This window comes from Hipposideros armiger, unplaced genomic scaffold, assembly GCF_001890085.2.
Source record: "Hipposideros armiger isolate ML-2016 unplaced genomic scaffold, ASM189008v1 scaffold_453, whole genome shotgun sequence".
In the NCBI taxonomy this organism is placed as follows: domain Eukaryota; kingdom Metazoa; phylum Chordata; class Mammalia; order Chiroptera; family Hipposideridae; genus Hipposideros; species Hipposideros armiger.
Window position 1 is genome coordinate 863,930 of NW_017731803.1, and position 23,881 is coordinate 887,810.

Here is a 23,881-nt window from a genome sequence, read left to right on the forward strand (position 1 = left end):
TTTATGTGTCAAGTATGGTTGAATCCAAAATGTTTGTCTCCTCCTGGTCTTGGATATTTGCCTGGCTGGGAAACATGTCATCAACAGGAATAGGTATATTACCACTGCACACACCAAGCAACAGACAGCCTTCTTCATTTACTATGTGTCACTCTCTCCTGTCATTTGTATATCTAGGTGTTCATTTATTTGTCCATCTGTTCATCTCTTCATTCAATGAGTAACATAGGGGATACAACATTAAAGATGACTTAGATCCTACCTTAAAGAGCTCAGAGGCTATCAATGAAGATAATACTTTACATAACTAGAACTCAAGAAAAAAAGGTTGTGTTGATTTTGTGGATGATGTGGCATTTGAACCAAGACTTGAAGAACAGAAAGGATGGGGAATTGAGAAGGCTGGAACTGCAAACAAGAAGGAATGGCTTTTGCAATGATACTGCTGGCTCTGGGAGCTACATGTGAAACTTTTCATAGGCCTAGTAAGGCATTTGGGCAAGGAATGTATCAGGACTCCAAATGAATGTGTTTAATGAGCACTAGGGTGACTGATTCAACTTAAGTGGAGATTTCTCTCTCATGCCAAGTGGCTGCAAAGTGGTAAGTGAGCATTTTGTAGCAAGTAATAACTTTATTTAACCACTGAGCAGTAGAGATCAAATCCAGCTTCCATATAGGAGCCCTGATGTTTGTAGCTTAGGTTAAGTGGGAATATGATATAACCACAATTTAAAAATTGCTTACACCCTTTTTATGTCCTGTCAGACACAAAAACTGATGGTCAGCTTCTAGTTAGAACCCTTAGATACTGACGCTAAGACTCCATTCAAGGTTTAAACCACAAAATGACATAACATTGAGATGTAACACAAAAAACTTCTGGGGCACAGAGTGTTAGAAATGATAGCACATTTGTTAGCACAAAACAGAAACCTAAAGCACTGAGAACCATAAAGTCCCATTTTATTTAGTTTGTTCTACTATATAAACTTGTGAGATGCCAAGTTTTCCCTGACATTCCCCACTCTGACCCTCCTACCCTCTCACTCCCCTACCCTATGTCCCAGATCCCTTGGTGTCTTTAAATACCTACTACAATCCCAGTCACACACAATATATTATTAGTTAGTCTCGTAGGACCATCATCCATAAATAATAGAGCATTTCTTGAGAGCAGGAACTGCATTTTCTGTTACTTTTGTGTCTCCTGCACCAAGCATGCAGTCCATGTTCAATAGTAATGTTTATGAAATCAGTGAATAGATGAGTGATGGGCATGGAAGACCTTAGGAACGAGCAGCCCATCCGGATTTGGTAAGCCTACTGAGGAAGCAGAACTCTCAGGCAGTAAAAGAAATCCTACATTTGACAAAGGTTCAAAGCTATGCAGAAAATGCCCGAACATTGTTCCACAAAATATTTGCTAGGAAATGGAGAGACAGGAGAAAGACTTGAGCCATCTCCATGTTGATCTCCGGATATGCCATCACATTGCAATGAAAAGAAACTCAGTAATACTTAACCTGGAAAAACGAGGCAGCCCCCATGTTTGGGAGGTTCTAAGACTACAAGTAATATCTGTTTTTTTTTTTCTTTTTCTGTGTTGCCTTTCTAAATTACCTTCATCTTAACTGTGCATTGCTTCCAACCAGATGAAACTTCGTGCAATTCTTCCTAGTGGAAACCACACTGTAAGCCTTATAACCGAGCCCTATATGTCAAGTCAATTCTAGATAATGGCAGAAATATTTTTTTGAAATACACATTAGGGACCATTCCAAATGTCTGGATGATGCATGGTTCTATACTCTGGCAGAAAGGTATCACAGAATCTTGCAAAACTGGTAGGACTAACTTCAGATCCAAACAGTATCAACGTCCTCATACTCGTAATGATGCATTTTTTCCAAAAAAAAAAAAGGAGGAAAAAAAATCAAATATGTGCCTGAGTCTAAATCATGAATTGTGGGAAGAAAAGAAACAAAGGAAGAGAGGTTATGGCTTTTGATAAACTATGTCTTTTCTCCCCCAAACACAAAATACTGTTAGCTGCCCAATCTTGGTTTACATATGGAAGGCAGGGAAGGAGCTGACCCTGGAAGTTCTATGTTACTTCTTTTCTAAGATGTAGAATTCTTGGAGGTTTTAAATATTAGAGGTTTCTCTTAGCTTGAAGCAAGACCATGAGGTTCAAGATCCTTTTTCCAGATACCAGTGGCTGGGTCTCCTTGAGAAAATCACTTCAACTTTTCCTTGTTTTCCCATTTTTCTTAGTTGGTCTAAATGCTGAATTAAACATACCGAATGTTTTGCAAACATAAAGGAAAAGGCCATTACTTTGTAGGTCTAAACTCTGACCTCTGAAGCTGACAGCAAGGAACAGGCAATATTAACGCTGGAAAAAATATGATAGAATCACCACAGGATAATTTAAGATTAGACTTTCAAAATCTTGCTTTAATCTACCTTCTCAAGCTGCTTTCCCTTTTCTCCCCTTATTTCCAATAAATATTACATTGGAGGAGGTTGCTGCTTCCACATATACTGTTTTGGTAAATGAGATGCCAGTAAGCAAGTGCCTTCCCACCACAGGGCGTGATGCCGGCAGGCATTCAGCAAATGTGTTTCCTTTTCCCTTCTATGATTCATAACATTTGGGAACTGCCCTGAAGTTATACTACTAATGGTAAATGGCCAAACAGGGAGTCAAAAGCAGGCTCTGAGATGCTAAACTTTAGCACCATATTTCGCAGCACCACCATTGCTTCACAAATGGGCTTCCTCCCATTTGGGTCAGCAACAATTGCCAAATGCAGTGACCTTCTTGTGGCTCAGCCCCCAATAACATTCCTTTAGTCATGTTTATTCCTAATTCATGTTCCTTGAAAAGCCTTTCTTCCTTGGTTTCTATGACACCAATTGAGGGAGTACGGGAAACATCTGATAACCCCCTTACGGTGATAGTAGGATAGGAGAAGATTTTATAATTATCTCAAACACAAAATAACCTGAGACATGCAGCACATAAAATTACTTAAGAAGAACTGAGACTTGTGTAATGATTCCTTTGACTCCGTCACAGGGCAGAAGTTCTATAAAGTTGAAAACCAATATCAAAATGAACTCTAAGTCTCATCTTCAGAAATCTACCAGCACCCCTTTAGACTGTGTCTCAGTAAGTAACATTAAAAAATTTTTTTTGTTTGATCCCTGTGCTGATTATTCTCCTGTCTCTATGGATTTTCCTATCTGTATCTCTCTTTCATTTACATACCTCTGCCAGCCCCCAAATGTAGGTAATGTCCCCAAAGCTCTGTTCTCCTTTCTCTCATTGCCCTTCATGGTTCAGCAATAATTTTTATAAGCAACAGATTCCTAAAATGATAGTCCTTTCTTTGAGCATGAGTGGAGACCTCTATTTCAAACTTTCCTCACATTTCTTTAGAAATAAACAGATTCCAAGATTAATCAGCATCTTCTCTGCTCAAATCTGCTCTTCCCACTATCACTCTTTCCTTGACATTCAGGTCTCAAATTTAAGAATCAGCTTGAACTATTTTTGACTCTTGCCATGCACAATTATAAATTTGTGTGCATTCAACCTTTACAATTTCATTCAACTATCCATCAATGGGGTGCTGGAACTGGGAAAAGCTAATTGTTTAATTCTCAGAAATTCTGCTTAAATATATTAAAAACAAAGGTAATGCTCAAAACATATAGCTTCTTATTTTACATTTATGCTCTTGAGGTGAAAAAATATATAGTAGTGTGCTATTGGGTATTTCTCCCCAGCTTTGCATTCAGTGATGTCATTTGCAGCTTGCCATCAGCTATGGTGGGAGTACTAACACCAAGAAAACTGGCAAAAACACCCCGCCCACCCCCAAGAGAGCTGGTTGTTGCATGGACCAGTGCAGACTGATTATCCTCATTCATCCATTCCCACCACTCCAGGACAGATAGGAAAGTGCCTATTACTTTGTTTTCCCCTCCACATTTGCTGTGTACTTTTTCATAAGACTCCACAGGCTATTCTCCCACAAATATTTACGGAGTGCCTACTCTGTGCTAAGTCATCATGGAGTGGTAAGCAAAACAAACATGATCCTTTCCTCAGGGAGATTACAGTTGGGGAATTAGATATTACATAATCATGAATATATAATTATAAATCTCAACAACTGCTGTGAGGCAAAGGTGCAGGATGTTGGTAGAGCACCTTTGAAGAAACGTCATTTAAATTGATACCTGTTATGGACTCAACAGTGTCCCCTAAAAATTCATTTTGTTGAAGTCCCAACCCCCAATGTGACTGCATCCAGAGACAGGGCCTTTAGGGAAGTAATTAAGGTTAAGTGAACTCAGAGTGGTGGGGCCCTAAACCAGAAGGACTTCACAAGAATAGTACAAGACATCAGAGATCTCTCTCTCTCTGCACACGCATGGAGGAAAGCCATGTGAGGACAGAGCTAAAAGGTGGCCGTCTTAAGAAGAGCGGTCTCACCAGAAACCAACCCTGATGACACCTTAATCTTGGACTTTTGGCCTCCTCAACTGTGAGAAAGTAAATTTTTATTGTCTAAGGCACCTAGTTTGTGGTACTCTGTTATGGCAGCTGTAGCGGACTAATACAGTAGGTAGGGCAAGGAACAATTTACTGAGTGAAGAAGGATAAAATGCTTTTGAGGAGAGAGAAGATGAGCCAAGGAAAGGTCGTGAAATGGAAAATAATAGATATGTATAACTGAGTAACTAAAAGAAAGCCAGGGTGGCTAAAAGGCAGTGAGGGGAAAAGGGCAAGTTCCACCCATTTATTTCCCATTTTCAGTAATGTTTATAACATTTTTTTAAGCATATAACCATATCAATAGCAATTATTTAAAATAAATGCTTGGCTCTTAGGCAACATGTTTACTGTAAGAATCATGGCTTTGCCTCAGCTTCTGGCAAATTAAACATATTTGAAAGTTTTCCCACCTCTGGGCCTGGGCTTATGGAGTTCCTTACTCCTCCTTATTGTGTCTACCTGTTGACATCTACCCTCCTTTCAGGCTCATCTCATGTGATGCCACCATGATCAAGACTCTCGCCGTGGTTTATTCCTTCTTGGATCCCTATGACGATTTATGCCTCTTTATCAGAAACTGCGTTACCTTATTTTTATTTTCTGGTGATTATGTTTATGCCAGTTGATAATCTCCTTGAGGGGAAGTACAATAGCTAACTTGTCTCTACTACATTTTATCATTTCTCATGGCAATTTCCATGCCAGGGAAACTGAAGGTGCTTAACTTGAATTGCAAAATAAAAAAAAAATGTAACTTTAAAACTATGAAGCCTTCTCCTGAATCAACGATATATACAAGGACATTCCCCAAACTCTCCATCATGAGGCTATTTCTTTGATATATGTTTACATAGATAAAGGGAGTTCTTATAATTTTATGAGATGGAAACAACCTGTGCTTATGCTTTACTCCATTTGCTCAGAAATAACAAACCTCAGGCACTACTTTTTTTCTTGAGAAATTAAACAATGAAAATTCAGAGCTTCTAAAACCATGCCAGCCTGCTTTTGTTTGAATTTCCAAGTTCCCATAGCCGCACATATTTTACTTCCTTCTCCAATTTACTCTATTTTTCACCCATCAGTACCTGAGTGCAGTGTACCTCTCAAAATGAAGGATTGCATTTCTAAAAGCAAAAGCATTTTTCTTTGATCCTGAAAAATTCAGCTCCCCATAGCAGGGATAATGATGGAATCCTATTTAGTGCTGTTTGTTTTTCATCATTTCAACAGCCTTCAACCTGAAACATGATAAGAACAGCAAAACTGATAAACCACCTTTATTTTTATCTGTTTTCCGACAGAGTAGTTGCCAAGCACAGAGACAGATTTTTCTAAATATCTTTAAAAAAATAAAAGAGTGCATAACCCTGTGCTTCAGGCTGAGGCCAGCACAATTTAGTACATTTATTAGGTTACAGAACATTCCAGCAAAAAGGGAAGAGGACAGCACTTTATATCAAGCCTAGCATTAGATTGGTCCCAGTTACCCCTCAAGTAAAACCAACTTTCTAAGTTATCTTCCAGGAAAGACAATAATTCAACTAAAGCAAACCAAATTATTGACAAACTTTTTCCTTAAAACCAAACCAAGCCAAACCAAAACAAAATGGTTTCAGTGAGTGATAGACTATGCAATCCATTAAACAAGTATGCCTACTAGGAAATTGTTATTACTTCAATATTATCATTCATCCAGTTACAACATTTGTTTTCAATTTCTAAAAACATGATTGAGTTAGTCCCACGAGTTGAAATATGCTTAATGTCCCATGATGTGATATGGTAGTAATGTGCAAAAGGAAAACATTAAGAGGCATAAGGGGACTATTTTGTACTAAAATTATTCTGGGGATATGCTTAGGAGTTGGCTTTCCTGATTAATCTGGTGGAGTTTTAATTCTGACCCTTTACTGATACTTTGGTGACCTGGCAAAGAAAGACAATAGAATCAGCAGATTTTACAGGTCATTTAGTTGGGTGGAAAGACAGTAAAATATGGACCAAAAATCATGGTGAGTATTCTGTACATACATCAGCTCGTAACTTGATTGGATATTACAGCTCAGTTGTAACAAGAATGGCATTTATGAACTGCGAGAGTATTAGAAAAGGACATCTATGAGAATGGATTGAGTTTTATGACTGAGGATTGTAAGATTATTCAGATGACTAGCCTGGTAAAACTGTAATGTGATCCTATATGGCTTCTGTTTTGAAACGCTTCTTTTATTGTTTGTTAAACATTAATATCTAACAATATGCAGCCATACTGGGCATCTCTAGACTATTTAGGGCTGCCTACCAAAATCTGACCCATAAGTACTTTAGTATTATCTCCTCTCTCATCTCTTTTACCCAGAATGACCAGGGAAATTATACAGATTTCTTTGACATAAATATTCACTTACCTAATTCAACTTTATGTATTATAAAATAAGAAACAAAAACTAGTTTGGAACAAATTGCCATTGAAATGCAGACTTTATGCATGCTATTAACCATAGGATATATGCCTAAGTAACATAGTTGTTTGGAAGGGAAATTTTGCAGCATTCATTAAAATTTTAAATGTACATATTATTTGATGTGGCACCTTCACTTCTAGAAATCTCTCACAGAGGTAGGTAAATGTACAAATATGCACAGGGAGTCTTAGAAATGGATTTTCATTGTAGCATTATTTGAAATAGCAAAGTAATTTGGTAAAACAATTATTATGACTAAGGAAATGGTTAAACAAACTATGATATATACATACCTAGATTACTATGTAGCAGTTAAAAGAATAAGGTAAATTCAAGTATTGACCCAAAAATGTTTCCAAGACACTGTTGAGCCCACCTAAACATGTTGTACCAAAATGTAAACACCACAATGCCACTTACATTTCTAAAAATTCCACACATTATGTATTTTTAATGCACACATGTTGATGCATAGAATTTGGACTGCAAAGATACACAGAGTAGGATAACAGTTATTTGTTAGTAGAGAATAGAATTGGTGATGGTGGTCGTAAGGAGGGATTTTCACTTTAGTTGGAGTGTTTGATTTTTTTTTTTTAGCAAGGACAACATAATTATGTAATAATGGAATTAAAAAGAAATATTAAATAATGGATGAAGAGTTACTATTGTAAAACAAAAGCTCAATAAAGAATTGAGGCCCCAAAGAAGTAGAGAGAGAAGATGGAACCCCATTCACTTTAGCTTGGGAATATTGCCCAGAGACAGATTCTCAGAAGTCTGGGTGACGTTGGCAGCTCCTTGCAGCCCAGACTTGGTCTTGCCATCCCAGGCTGGCTTTTAAGGAGTGGGTTTCAGGAAGCAGTGGGGTATAGAAGTCATCACAGAGAGAAGAATGCTTAGTAAAGAGATAGAAGCAAAAGTTAGGATGAAACAACCCAGAACCTTGATCATTCTAGAAAGAAAAGGTGCATTGCACTCTTATGTAGGGTCCTCTAATGATTAAAAGTTCACACTTCATCAATAGAGAAGAAGCAGAGATTAAGCACAGAGGAACTGACCTGATAAGGATCGAGTTAAGAATACCAGGAAGTCAAGTGTGACCTACCCAGACCACAGCCCCTCATGGCATTTTATTTTCCCGTGATGAGTGAATAGGGGTTTCTTAAAAAGAATAAGTCTATAAGAAACACATCCACATGGGCCTAATCTGATTTTTTTTCTAAGTACATTTACTCAAACAAAAATACTCCAAAGAGTTTTTTGTATGTTGTTGGCTCTATCCCAACATTGTCTGCCAAACACATTCCCTGTTATTCTTAAAATGTAATGATCAAGGTAAATTAGAAGGCTAACGTGTTTATATACAGAACACCTGAATATGCCATAGCTGGTCTTATTTTACAGAAGGATAGAGGGGGCTATTAGGCATAGATAAAAACGGCCTTAGCCAGCCCTTACAATTGGTAGTTGACTTGAATCTGAATGAGGTCAATTGAATGACGTTATACAAGTGTAAGGAACTGTATCATTTTCACAGAGATTTGCTTTGTAAATGTCCTTCCATATCAGTTCAGTCCCTATTGTATGCTGCTTAGAATGACATAAATTATCCACTAACAAGCACCGCCACAGGAAAACTGCACAGGTTGTGTACAGCTCAACTCAAAGGAAGTAACAACCATATAGGCTACAATGTGTGTAACCTGTTCAGTCCACACAGCAGGCTTGCCATTAGCAAAATAAGTGCTATTACTCCTCACGAAGGTCAAGCAGAATCAAACAGAAGATATTCAAACTTAAGCGACGTTATTTCAATCATTTTGTAAAGCATATCAACTATTTCCCCATAAAGGCAAGGTGCTGGGGTTTTTGTTTTGTTTTTGCTTTTTAAAACTGCTCCTATCTTCACTTAAACATAACTGGTTCAATGGTTTTGAAGGCTCTAACTTGGTGGTTACAAATCGATAGCTCTGTGTTTTGTTTGATCCTTTCGTATGATTCCCACAAGCTTTGTAAGTCAGTGAGAATCTCAGTGTCAATCCAATCAACTTACCTACTGTCTTTTACAGAGTTGGCTTCACTTATTTACTTATTCACTGCAGACCTCTGGCAGATTTTAGTGTTGGTGACCCCTGGGGCCTGATCTGGCATCTTACACTCATGGGTTTCTGAATTAATGCATCAGTACAGCTCAGTGCCTCTTCCAACTCATCTGCCAACTTAGATTTTCTGAAGGAGGGAACTGAGACTCAGGCAGGGTGAGGATTTTGACCAAGATCACATGGCTGTTACTAGCAAAGTTGAGACATGGGTCCATGTTGCCCTGTCCCAGATTCATGTTCCCAGCAATGGAGTTTTACTGAAAACAGATGACAATTTTCCTTAGAGCTCCCCAGATGGACCCGAAGTCCATGATTCTATTTTGGGCTACAATGATGTTGGCCCAAAAGAGGCATGCTGTGCCAGTAATTATCCTTTCTTCATGAAACATTAGCTCCCTCACTCTATTCAACTACCCAAAGAGAAATGAAGAAAGTGGCTTTTGATGATCTGTTAAAAAAGATCTTCAGGTACCTGGCTATGTATTAACTAGTTATAGTGATGTCAGCTCTATCTGTTTCAGATAGACAGATGACTTTCAGTAAGTGTAGTATTCACACATGACTACTTAATTAATGAAAACTAGTATTAAGTGTATTTGGAATGACATACTGGTCATGTTTGAGAATGGGAGTAGAGAGAATAGTGTTTGCCTCTCATGCAGGGTAATAGCAGAAGATAAAAAAAACATAGTCACACGACCGTGACACCAAAGAGATGAAAGTTAATTTTCAATAATTCAATTCAATAAACACAAAATGAGAGATTCTTTTCCAAGTATCAGCCACCACGCTATGTTCTACCAGCCAGTTATGCATTATGGGTCCATCCCAGTGTACACATTCCTAAGCAGTATTTAAGTACAGATTCCTGGGCTCTGCCCCAGAGATTCCTATTCAGTAGTTCTGGCACGGAACCCAAGACTGTGCATTTCCTACAAACTCCAAAGTGAGGCTGATGCTGCTGGTCCATGGGCCATACGCTTTGGGTAACAAGGATATAGAGATAGAGACTCCTAATATTTTTATAAGTAAATGAGGGCTAAAGGCTATATAAAATATACTCCTACTTATCTATGCATTATATACTCATATATATATGTTTATATGTACATATATGTGTGTATATATTTATATATATGTATATACATATATACATATATATAAATTTAAACATTTTTGATCTCTTATTCATATAGGCTTGTTGATCCAACCAACTCAAAACCTCAAAGTAAAAGGGGAAGATTGCAAAGGCTGTTTTCAAAAATGTAAAGTTTGTTTGATTAAAAAAAAAAAAAACACCAAATACTTTATTGTCTCCAGATAGCTTCAAATATATAGAATTATCTTGTAATAAAACTCAGATGCCAGGAGCCCACCTTGCAAGCTTTCTTTGCCAGAAAAGACTGCAATATGAGCAAATCAGATACCGTGTAATAAGACCAAAAGTATTTTTCCAAAGACAGAAAGAAAAATAACCAACAAAACCCCTTGATCGGAAATACACAATACAAAGATAACAGAACTATTTTTAAGCTTCATTTTATGACTGGGGGCACAGAAAAATAGTTTGAAATAGGAAGTTTTCATGCTGATTACATGAAATCAAAATACACTGTTCAAAAAGAGCAACATTAAAAAAAATGCAACCTAGTTTATGCAATGAATTTCAGGGTTCTTTCAGCCTGGGAATATTTCAAAATACAGCTGGGAAAACTCAGTGATCCCCCTGTCCAGGTCTCAACTATTAGGTTATAAAAATATTTTTACATTTCCTGCAGATGTCTAGGTTCCCTTCTTTGCTAGTGATTTTCATTCAGAACTCATTATTGACAGCTGTTTGTTCTGATAGAACCTAACTGCTCTTTTACCAGACTCAGCTGCAAGCAGGCTGATTTCCTTTCCCTTATAGAGTATATTGCATATAAACACAGGCAGAAAAAAAAATTACCAATTAACTAAATATGTGTGCGTAAAATGATTCGTTGACAGCACTGATCAAATGATGTATCTAACTGCAACACAGGTCAAAGGAAATTACCACACATAGTTTACAATATTAAAAATAATTATATGGAAATGTTCATAAGCATTAATATACATATATAGATGATGAGTGGCAGCATCTGAAAATTTACCCTTTTATTAAAGAAGCTTATAAAATATCACATTTGAGTAATCAACAGGGCATTTAATCGTCTGAAGGATCAACTCAAGAATTCCTATCTGACAAACTATATACAGAGAGCTTGAGATGCCTGCCATGGCTGACAACAGTCAGGGGGAATCTAACACACTGTGGGATCGTTTTTGCTGGGCACACAATCCTGTCTATGGAGGAAGAATTTCTGGAAACACCAAGTCTATCCTTACAATCCATCCACTGCTGTGGTGAGCTACTTTCCCGGAAGAGGAATACACATTTGTTGAAGTCAAAGTGATTTCCTCCGGAAGATTCTCTTCAAAGGCAATGCCTCATTTTATCAGCTCCCCAAGAGATACAGGAACAGCTTGGCAATATTCATTCTATCAAATGCTTTGGAAGCTTTGCTCACTGAGTCTAGGCCAATTTGGGGACCCCAAGCTGCCTTTCTTAGTGGACTGGAACCCCCAAAGAGAGGTAAACCAAGGGCTGGATTCAACAGAGACCATATAAGCAGCAAATATACTGCATTTGAGAAGAGCAATTGCTTGTTTTATTTCCTCTCTGCCTGTTCTGGAAATGGAGGGACTGTGGTGATCATGGATGAGAAAACTGCTCCTTAGTAAGGAACCCATTCAAGGAAAATGAACTTTTTCTTAACATCAGGGACACTATATGGTGCTTCCCTTTCTGGAGGCACAAAATGCTTCTCTTTGCAGACTTAATTTACCTCATATAGGGAGGAAGATATTGGGAATGGGAATGTATTACCCTGATAATTCTCAGGGATGCAGCACACATTTCCATTAATACCAGACAGAATGCTAATTAGAATGCAAGCCCACACTCAACATTTACAAAGCCTTCCATAATGAATGTGAAGTATCCTACAGGGCTTGGGGCCCACAAAATCTGGTCTGTAGCCTACTCCCACCCTCTCCCCAATCAAGTAACAATGAAAACCATTTTATATGGCACTGAAGAATAATGCTACTACCATTTATTTTTATTATTTACCTATATAGCACAGATTACACCATTTAGAATTCTTACATGGCTTTGCTCCTGGCATTGTTTTGGATAGTGGCATTTCCACTCAATATCCATCAAATATCTATTGAGTGTCATTTTCATCTGTGGCATAACTCCAGGGGAGAGGGATGCAATGGTAAACTAGACATCATTTCTGGCCTCATATCTCTAATGGTTGGGCATTACAGTCCAGGGAAGAAACTCAGTTTTTTCCCATGGGATCAAATGCCACACTTAAAAGCCCGTGTTTTGTCTTGAAGCTGCAATTTTTACTAATTAAAATAATTTAAACATAATGAAAGTGTTGATTGAGTTGATACAACTGACTAGGTATTTTGTTTTCACATAAGCATGAGAGAAAAAGTAGCCTTTGATGTGATGTGCTTGTTTTATGAATCAATTTGGTACGTGGAAAGAGCATGGACCTTAGAGATTCAAAGCCTGGCTCCTCTACCTCCAAGCTGTGTGATATTTGGTCAATTATATATCTTCCCTGAGCAGCAGTTTTCTCATCTGTGACATGTAAACCCATTCCTCAAGGTTGTTATAAGGCTACGGTTGGCAAAATGCCTTTTAATTGATAGATTCTTGATGAGTGTTAATTTTCTTACTCTCTTTTTCCTACTAATTGAGGATCTAGAGCTAAAATTTTACTTCCATTGGTCTAATGGAGGAGTAGATATGAAACCTTTCTATTTTTGTGTGTTTTATATTAAAGACTTATACCAATGAATTGATGAAACTAATATTCCATATCTTGATTTCTATCCTGTGAGGAAACAAATGAACAAGAAAAAAAACCATGTCATATACAACTGAATCAGATTTTTGACTTGGAAGTGACATTGAGATGATCTAATCCAGTGATTCTCAAAGTGCAGCCCCCGAACAGCAGCACCAGCATCACCTGGGAATTTGTTAGAAATACAAATTCTTGGTCCCCACCTCCACCTGCAGGGTCAAACTATGGAGATGGGACCAGACAACCTGAATTTCCACAAGCCCCAGGTGATCCTGAAGAATGCTTAAGTTTCAGACCATCCATCCAAATCAATCCCTTAAATTTTAGAGAGGAAGAGGCTGAGCACTGGATAACCAATCATCAGGACTGAAATAAAATCTCTCAATCTTGGGTGCAGTGCTTTGTGCAGAAGTTCTCTTCTTCTTTTCCCTTATCTCAAGTAGCAGATTCTTGTTTGTTCTATCATTCTTCCTTTCCATATGCATAGAGATACCTGTCCTATGCATTTTCTTATCTGATCGCCATTTAACCAACTTAACCACTGGCCCAAACTTTTCCTTTCCTCCTCAAACCCCCTGTCCTGTTGTTCTTTGCACTAGTTCTGCTCAAGGCTAGCAGGCTATTTTCTAGGATAGCTGTGCTCTTGAGTGGTGTCACAGTGTTTATTCCAAAATAAGCAGTTATTCCAGTGAAATAATTTAATTAAGTATTAAATAAACTGATGACATATGGGTACAATATAAAAGAGAGTTGTTTCTGTGAAAGCTACATTAACTGCTTTGGAAAGACTTACTAAAAGTGATTTGTGAGCCATCACTACCCAAAAAGTACTCTTGTATTAGGTTATCAGTAAGACAACTGTAAATAAATAAAAAATAATTTATAAAAATCTAGAAGGATTCTATACTTGTTACCTAAAAACCATTGAGTTCTTTCTCTATATTAAATACACTAAATCTTCTAACCATAGGTCATACTCAAAGAACAGTTCTTAATCCTAAATTTAAAACCTAATGAGTTAATATAATATACACTTAAATATTTGAAGTTAATATTAACTGTATATTATGTAAATTTTTAGGGTTCTCTGCCTTAACTGAATCTATTTTTTTTAAATGACCAAGTTTTAACTGAATACACACATCAAGGTTTCTCCTGAACGCCTTCACTAGTTTAGGTATCTTTGTGCATGTTGTAAGCTCTTTGAGGGAGATGCATATTGTTTCATCTCCATACTGCATAGCTTGGAGCTCTGCAGCTAAGTTTTAATAAATATTTATTATTTATTTATACATTTTACAGAGTGTTACCGATTAGCCAATTACACTTAGTAGTTCATGGCACTGTTTTTTATCACTGAGAACCAAATTATCTTTTATGACAGCACTTCCTAGAGGCCTTTGTGAAATTCGAAGGTGGGGGAAAAAGAGTGCCATGTTTCAGTTTGTTTTAGAAATTCCTTCTTGGAAGATCACAATGGAAATGAGTATGGTATAGGGTTGAGGAGCTCTGCTGTAAAGAAATTTAACTCAGTTTAACCCACACTTATTTGACTATAGAAAACACCACCCACATAACATCTATTAACAACTCAGCACACACACTGAAGTATCGGGATTTTCTGAATGTCTTGCCTTCTTATATTCAAACCATAATTCGGTTTCTAGAAACTCTTTCATACTTCTTGCAGAACCCAGAATGAGTATGAAAATCATATGTCAGATTAGATATGCCAATAATTGTTTGGAAATGGTCAACATTCAGATTTGTAAACCTGTTGGCAGCTCAGCGGCAGCTCAGCTCAGGCTGGGCATCGAACCGCTGTTGCTCAGAGCTCACACTCTTGAGCGAGCTCTTAACCAACTGAGCCACTGGGCCGGTCCAAACCTGCTATTTTCATTTTTTTTTTCCTGGATCAGGTAGCTAATCATTTCTGACTCCAGCTCTATTTTCACAGATTAAGAAAGCTTTAGCCAGGGGTGCGTGATGCATTGGATGTAAAATAACAGTGCTGAGGCCTATCATGAACTGAGCCTTAACAAAATAACATTTAATTTAAAAAATGGAAGTGCTGAATTAAAAAAAAAAAAAGTAGTCTGCAAGCCAAATTTTGCTAAGGACAGTTTTGGGAATAAGCCCTCCAAGGAGTGAGGTTTGGGAGTCTCGAATTAAAACTGGACACTGTAAGACTTTAGACCTAGAAAAGCAGTGTAAGTAACAGATTATGGAGGCATAAGAGATGCAGTCTGGGAATGCTTAACCTGGAGCTGAGAGAGTGGTAATGAGCACCCTTTATATTAAATATGTCCATGGAAATTGAATATTTACCTGAGATAAGGCTGTTCAGGTAATTAAAAATCTCAAATGCTGAATGGCAGTTACGTAATGTGTTTCTTTTAAAAAATAGAAAATGAACTGTCATTTAATAAACACTGCTTAAAATGTTGAAAACTGAGCCTGGGTGACGGGTGCTTGGGGGTTCACTATACATTTTTTTTCTACTTCTGGGTATGTTTTAAAATGTCCAAACTCAAAGTTTACGAAAAACAGCCTTCCCCCCACCTCATCCCCACCCCCAACACAAAGCTTCTCCCAAATGTATGGTCCCTAAGGGGGATAAATAAAAAGATGTTGTTTAGAGCCATTAACCTAGTTCCAACAGCTAGGATTGGACCCTAAATTTCTTATACCCAAACTTTAAAAAGAAACTGTAGACATTAGTGATACTCCAGGAGTGCTATCTGATAAGATTATCCATATGAAAAGATAGGCAGAGAATTCCATAAAAGGCATGACAACCACCTTAAAAATTGCTGTCCCTTTGTGCATTATGTATGCCACCAAGATTCGCTCCAAAAATGACTTCCATGCAGAATTATCTCATATTTTAAAATGTGCTATTCCTAAGCCTTTAGGAAATATAAACAAGGTGACAAAGGCAAACACACACAGCTCTTGTAACTGGACTGCACTCACAGAGCTTCTTAGTGAATTCTGGAAAAGGTTTTGCTAAGATTGTGGCTTTAATACACTGCCTTACAAACCACTAAGTTTGAGTTTAATTGAACCAAGATAACAAGTGAATTTCAGGCTGTAGTACATCAGAGAAAACAGTCTGAAGCCAGGTCAATCATTTCCAGACACACAAAACAGGGATGAAATGTTAACTCTAGGTTACAAAGGATTTTTGTGGTTTGCGACATAATTGGTTATGGTTTTTCCAGCGTAAGTAGTGAGCATGAGTCCAGGCTGAGCAAGAACTCTGTCTAGTTATTAGAATTAGAGTTGGGTTAAGGTTGACAAAGTGAGACTTTAAAAATTATATATATATATATATATATATATATATATTTTTTTTTTTTAACTTTTTGACTCCCTTTACCCATTTCTCACACTTCCTCACCCCTGTGTTTCTGGCAACCACCAATTTGTTTTCTGTATCGTTAAGCTTGTTTTTTTAAAAAAGCTTTTAAAGTCTACTTATAAGGGAGATCAAACAGCATTTGTCTTTCTCTAGAACAACTGATGACCTGTGAGCCCAAGTTAGAACGGAGTTTGAAGGTAATCAGAGAAAATTTCATATGACTTCCAATGAAACCTAAATTCCTAATCATCATCGTCATCGTCATCACCACCATTATCATAATAAATAAGCATTTAATCTACCAAATCTTATGCACTTTTCCCTGATAGAGAAAACACCCTTGACAAATGACCACATTGTTCTCCATGTTTGTAGAGAAATAGAAACTCAGGCAAATGATTTGCACAACATGTCACGGTTTTAGGGCCGTCTAATATTTCTTATTTTTCTACATATGCGATTTCTATTTTGTAGCCTGAAAGCCAAGTATGTAGTAAAAGTCATAACTGAGAGTTTTTCTTATGAGCACACACTTGCAATGAAACCTTTAAGATGGGGCTACATTTATTACTTTGCAGTTTTCAATTTCCTACTATGCATGAACTACTTTAGGAAAAGGTGGATTTTTTACTAAGGTTTTAGGACACGCGTGAAACATACCTCATACTTTGAGATAACCCATGGCATGGTCTTTCTTTGTCCACATTAAAATCTAACAACCCTGGGTCTTGATAGAATTTAGAGGCTTGCCATTGTGACGTTCTAAGGCTGCTTCTTTTAAATATTTATCTTCTATACTCACTTATAGTATACAACCTAAACCCAGTCTTAAAGGACAGTGTAATCAAAATCCAGCATCTACAAATAATCTATATACAGGCAACAGATCAAATCTCTGTAAAAATCCTGCCTCAGTGACAAAAGGGGCTCTACCCACTTAGCACTGCTCTTTATGGACAGAGGACGCACACAGCAGTGAGGTGGAAAACTATGGAGAAAAAGGCACACCAACCCGCATCTCTAACATGCAAATCTGGGGGTAGTTATGGATCCAAAATGGAAAAAAACCAAACCCCTGAAAAGCAAAAAAACAAAACAAAAAACAGAAAGTAAAAAAAAAGAGAGTGACAATGGGACTAAGCTGTCAAATGTCATAGATTGACAGAAGAACCTGTATTTTGGGTTACACTTGGGGTTTGCTTTTCTCATCCAGTCCTGGGAAGCAAATGCACTTTGCACCTAGCCAAGCTGAGAGTGAGCAGTGAGAACTATAGAGGAGGTCGACAGGGACTTTGCAGGCTCATCAGTGTGGTGTCACAGTCCAGCTGAAAGGAAGGTTTGACAGGATAACACGGGATCGGGGGAGGTGGTTAGTTAGGTTCTTAAGACTGTTCCACCTTCTGCCCTAGGTATGTTCTATGTCCAAAAACAGCCCTTTCACTTGCTTAATTTATCATTATTTATTTTGTCTTCAGCACAGACACAGTTCATACGTGCAGGCTTTTATTTCAAAATAGATTCTTTTCTGATTTTGGTGTCACTTCATACATTTCTGCAACAAGAAATTCTCTCAGCAGCTGCACTTAATTTACAAACGCAAATGTACCTTATTAATGTTACTTCTCAAGGCACAGGGTTTAAAAATACTTGCTAAACATTTGTTTATTTATATGAAAGATTTCAGAGTTTTGCACAGCCAGATTTGAGGCATATACCAAACACTGTGAGTGTGTGAGAGAAACAGAAGTGATTCCAGCAGATGGCATGGTCAGGCATAAAGGGTTTGCAAATGCAAGAAATAGCACAAACTCAAATCGAGAAGTCTGAGTGGCTATAATTGTAACACATCTACAGTAGAATGAAGAAGGCTATTTACATTATGTTAAGAAATGTAGGGGCAGATTCTTATCTTACATAAGCATGTTATACAAAATGGGGATTTGGCACATGGGTTGCTATCGGACAATGTACCACACACAGTATTTATTTCAGTTCCAGCAGAAAAACAATATTGACAAATTTCTTTCTCTCTGCTTCCTATTTTATTCAATAGAGGAGGTAACAATAGCATCTGCTGCGTTTGGCTGGATCCCGGGAGGAGGAAATTGTGGCTGATGAGCCTCCCAGGCATATGGCCACTGAAAAGCTCCTGCAAACAGCCACTGTGCAGCCAGGCAAGGGCTCCAATGGGAGCAGCAGATACACAAGGCCACCACTTGGAAACAGAGCGCAGCTGCCAAGACAGCATGTAAAGTCATTTTTTCGTGGCCTGAAGTGGTTTCCACCATCCCAGCTCCAGCCTCTACTGCAAAGTGGCATGAGTTTATCTCTGCCATTCTCTCCTTCTTGATCTGCTATCCCTCAACTGTTTTCTGCTGCCCCAGCCTGACAACATCTGGGTGCGTAGCACATTCAGGTTGCTCCCTGGCTACTCATTAGCCCTTCATTCAATCGGCGATGGGCTGGAAGATCTGTGATGCTTAATTGGCTCTAATGCATCTCAAAATTACCTACTCTGACCATCAGAGTTCCCAACATAATGCCTCCTGCCATTATACAGGTGCTTTCTGATTACTTTCCTAATTCACCTCCTGGAAAGTGTTAAGGGGCTCTTTAATCAAATTAATGTGTACAACATGAAAAGGGCCATAAGACAGGGGGAAACATATTGGACCAGCAGTCTGAAGACTTGATTGCAGTGAGAGTCTATGGGAAAACTGTCAGTCATGTTGGGCTTCATTTTATTTTCTCATCTCTGAAATTAAAGAAATGGAGGGGCATGGGGAGGAGCGACAGGAGAGACAGAGGTGGGAGTCAGGCACAGGGAGGGGGTTTGTCTGGGCGGCTTGAAATGTCCCTTTTAGGTCTATGATTCACTTATTCACTATTAGCAAATTATACTCCTGGAGTTTCAGAGTTAAAAAAAAAAGAAACCATCCATCCTAATAAATTCTAAATTACAGGAAGATAAAAAGGAAATATTTCTGAGACAGGATGAAAGAAAAGTAAAGAGTACAAGATCTCCCACCACAGAAGCTGATATTTCAGCAAAAATAATCAGGCAGCAGTTATGAAACAAATTAAATTGACTTTTCCTCCAATTTTCAAAAATTACCTAATTTGTATATTAACAAGAAAACTGTATTTTGGAGTTGGCTCAGGGGCTTTTGCTCTTCTCATCCAGCCTCAGGAGGGAAATGCACAGTGGACTTAGCCAAGCTGGTGAGAGTGGAAGGGAAAACTCGGCCAGTTCAGCAACACAGCCCTCAGTGGCAGAGTAAATCAGGTCATAATTACTTCTTGCTTCTTGCATGAGAGGAGAAGTCTGTTTCCCCACCCCTTGAATCTGGGCTGGCCCCTGCCTTGCTTTGAGCAAAAGAATGCAGTGGTGGAGGTGATGATATGTGACTTCTGAGCTTTGCTGTCAAAAGGCCTTGTAAGCTTCTCCTTTGATCCCCAGAACCCTGAGACCATCAGGCCAGGATGAAAGACCCCGGGAGACAGAGGCCCAGCTTTGCCAGCCCTTCCAGATGACCGCAAAGTACAGCTCAGGGACACCAGCAGAAGAAACTTGCCCTGCCCCAAGCCAACACACGGAACAGTGAGAAACAAGAGATTGTGGCATTTTAAGTCACCAAATTCGGGTTGGTATTTGTAGGCAACAATGGCTAAACGATTGATATGGCCTCTGTTTCAGAAAGCTTGCCAAGTCTGAAGGCACACAGATGTGTCAGAAGCTGAAATATGGTTACATTAAAAATTGATTCAATTCCAAAACCAACCTAAACTGAAACAAACAAAACAGAGAAGGCATGGCTTTCCATAATAATCATAATTCTCATAGGCCTCGCCTTTCAAATATTAAAGAGAATTTGAGCAAATAGCTGATTAGCCTTTATCATCAGAATCGAAGAGCCGCAGTTAATCCTGCCCCATCCTTTCTATTTCATCTGTTTTATCAGCTAAACTCTCTAAGCAACACTGTGGGCCAATGGAAGTCTTAACTACTGACTCCTGCTGCACGAAATGTAGAAAAGGATATTTTGGGGGGCTAGGAGAGGTATGGAGGGAGGTGGGATGGAAAGAGATCAAGGTGAGGAATATTGGGTAATTTTTCAAGTACTGAGCCTAGTTCTTTCCAAATGTTTAAAATAAGAATGCCATTCAAACAGGTGTTTTCAAGTTTAAAGCTTTGAGGTGGCTGTCATTTGGATGCATACATTCTGCCACAATAAAAAAATCAGTTCCATTGCCATATAGCAGTGGGTTGTTTGGCCCCTAAGGGAACATTTGGCAATGTCTAAAGACAACTGTGATTGTCCCACCTCTTGGAGGGTGCTTCTGGCGTCTGGTTGGCAGAGGCCAGGGATGCTGCTGAACATTCTACAATGCACACAACAGTCCCCCACAACAAAAATTACATGACCCCATGTCGATAATGCTGAGGTTGAGAAACCTGTTCTAATAAATCTGTTCTAATAAATAATGTTTTTTTCAGTTCAATGAAATAATTACAACAGGACTTATGCATTTTTTTAAGTGTTAAATTTTCTAGTTGCTACCTACCTTCTAGGTTAAAATATATACACACACATATATTTTTTACTCCTTAAATCACAAATTACAAAGGAGTCAAACTCATATTTCAGAAAAACATGACACTGTTCTTTGTTGTTTGATAGTAATAGAGCCAATTTAAATAACCACTTATTTTATGTGGAGCAAAAAAAAAAAAAGATAAAACAATCATAGACTACAAAAATAAATATAATCAACAACTACAAACATTTATTGACTTCCTTCTATGTTTTCTATGTGGCAGGTACCTGTGTAATTATCACTTTATTTGTACGTATCTTATTTAATCTTTATAAACAATACTACGAAGGTCACACTGTAATTATCCCCACTTTACTGGTCAGGAAATTGAAGTGTGTTAAGGTTAAATAACTTTCTCAAGGTCATAAATGTAGTAAACAGGGCAGCTGATTTCAAGTGCCACCAGGCAATGCTGCCCCCAAAGGGGTATTAGATCTGCTAAAAGTCATCTCTGTTGTGGGCGGGGGACAGCTCTGCTGTCATTTGTATAACATAAGTTAGGCAAAACATAAAATGTCAGTATGGTATAAACAAAGAGGAGAGGGCTTTGAATCATAAAACATGGGTTCTCACCCAGACGCTCTACTTACTGGTTGGACATGTGGTCTTCAACAAGTCACTGAACTTTTCAGAGTCTCAATTTCCTTATCTGTAGAGTGAGGATGGTAATAATCCACACCTACCATTCTTGTTGTGAAGATTGAAATAAATAAATGATGGGAAGAAGCTCTGTAAATGGTTGCATTCCTACATGAAGGTGATTTGGTTGCTATTCTTGGGCATGAAATGGGAAGGAGATAGCTTCTCAGTTGCCCTTGAAGGGACTTTCATGATCCAGCCCTGATATATATCTTTAAAGTAAGATAATTTCTTATAATATTGGCTTCACCTGTACTCTATTACTTTTAGATCTACAATGCTTCTTTTCAAACAAATATTCCATCTTGTCCGGCAGCCAGAGTGTTTCTCCCAGTGCCCTAAACACCTTCTTCATTTTGAGTTTTACATTTTATGCCTATTGGGACTATTATACAATTCCTTTTAATGTTTCTTTTGGTTCATTTACTTTTAAACTCTTTCAGTGGAAGTAAGAAAACTTTTATCATGTAGAATTGTGCCATCAAAATATGGCAGACCTGGCATTCATTTTGTATCACCATGTTGTTTCATAAATTAAGAATTTGCTTTTTATTGCTATAAGAACAGAACCTGGGATAATAGTTTCCATATGGTATAATTATTTCTCCTCACCTTAAAATGTTCCAATAAATAAGGACATAATTTGTATATTCCATCCATTTTCTTATCCAGAGATGTTGGTACTTTTAACAACCTAGTCTTTCATCTACAGAGCTAGCTTCTCATATTACTTATTTTTTATATGAAAATGAATCCCAGGTTTAAGGAAAATATGGGTGTATAGTTTGCACTTGTCAGCATCTCAAAACTATCACATGCTTTGGCAATACTTGTGGTCTTTGATCTAAAGATATTTGAATGAAACACTGGGAAGAATAAGGGATGGAATTTAGAGTGAATGATTAAAAATGCATTAACCAATTTTCCATAGCACTTTTAGCTCCTTTGGATCCCAAGGTCTTTTATTTTTATGCTCATATGCAATGCTTTCCAAAATCTTTTGACCTTAAAAAGGCTAGTTTTGTCAATATTGGGTTGGTATTCGGAGTAAATGGTTATGCTATGAATATGATCTAAGCAGTTTCTTGGTTGTGCTTTCCCAAATAAAGTAAAAAAGTATTAGGAAGATTGGATCTTAGGAATGTTTCCAACCCAAATTGTCATTTGATTTTTATTGGGCCTCCCTCAGCGGCCCATGATGCTTCCAGGGCCTTACTGGTGTACATCTGGCCGGCAGTTGCTGCTCCTTCCAGTTTTGAAGACTGGTTTGAGTCTATGATGTGAAAGAATTAAATTATCCTCAGGAAGTCCAATTTATGCTCCTTGGAAGTGTTTCATTTAGAAGACAGATTTAGGGGGGTCTCCATCTATCCTCTTTCATATTTACTCATAAATGATTATATTTCTCCTATGAAGACATAGGAGAAATTCCCTTGTTCCTAAAAGGAGTTAACATGACTGATAGTACATGGGTTCAAGTTTTATAATTAACTCAGTGAAATGATAGCTTCATTCCAGTTATTCATTCTTAACAAGAAGCAAATACTTAGAGCAAATCAGTAGTCATATCCCTTTGGTACTAGAATATAAACCATAAGTTCATCTATAAAACAACATAAGGCACAAAAGGGACAAAAGGGAACAAAACTATTTTCTAGGAGGAAGACTGAAATAATATGGGGAAATTTAACATATGACCTCTATAAAAAAATACAAGCTTTTTAAAATACTTGAACATTTTCCCCCTGTTTCTTTCAAAATCAAATGTCATAATAAGGAGAAAAAAACTACATTACCTCTCTATCTGTGAAGAGGTAATGGCACATATCCATCTAACGACCATTTATTTAATCAACACATATGTAGTAAGGAGATAAGTGTAAGGAACTAGGTAGTCTCTGCAACAGAAAGAGCCAGAACCGGATATAATGGTTGGTAAAGAGGTCATGGACTTTGAAACAGGCCTGAATTTACGAGCTGTGTGACCCTGAGCAAATCATGTACGGCCTCCCTATGCTTAATTGCTCCTCACAACTGAAATATTTTGTTTTGTGGACGAAATGAGTGCAACTATAAGTGTTAAGTAATACTTAGAAAACAGTAATGGTTTGGTAATTGGTAGTTACTGTGATTATGTTAAAATGATTAAGCGGCCGAAGAGACTGTCATGCTAGCAATTGCCTTTGATACAGAAAGAGGGAAGTAAAGGACAGAAAATG

General features: G+C 37.8%; 1 protein-coding gene across 41 annotated transcripts in view; it reads right to left on the reverse strand.

Annotated features, from left to right (window-relative positions):
- Nucleotides 1-23,881, reverse strand: part of PTPRD (protein tyrosine phosphatase receptor type D) — a 693,301-nt gene that overhangs the window by 16,542 nt on the left and 652,878 nt on the right. The window lies entirely within an intron of this gene.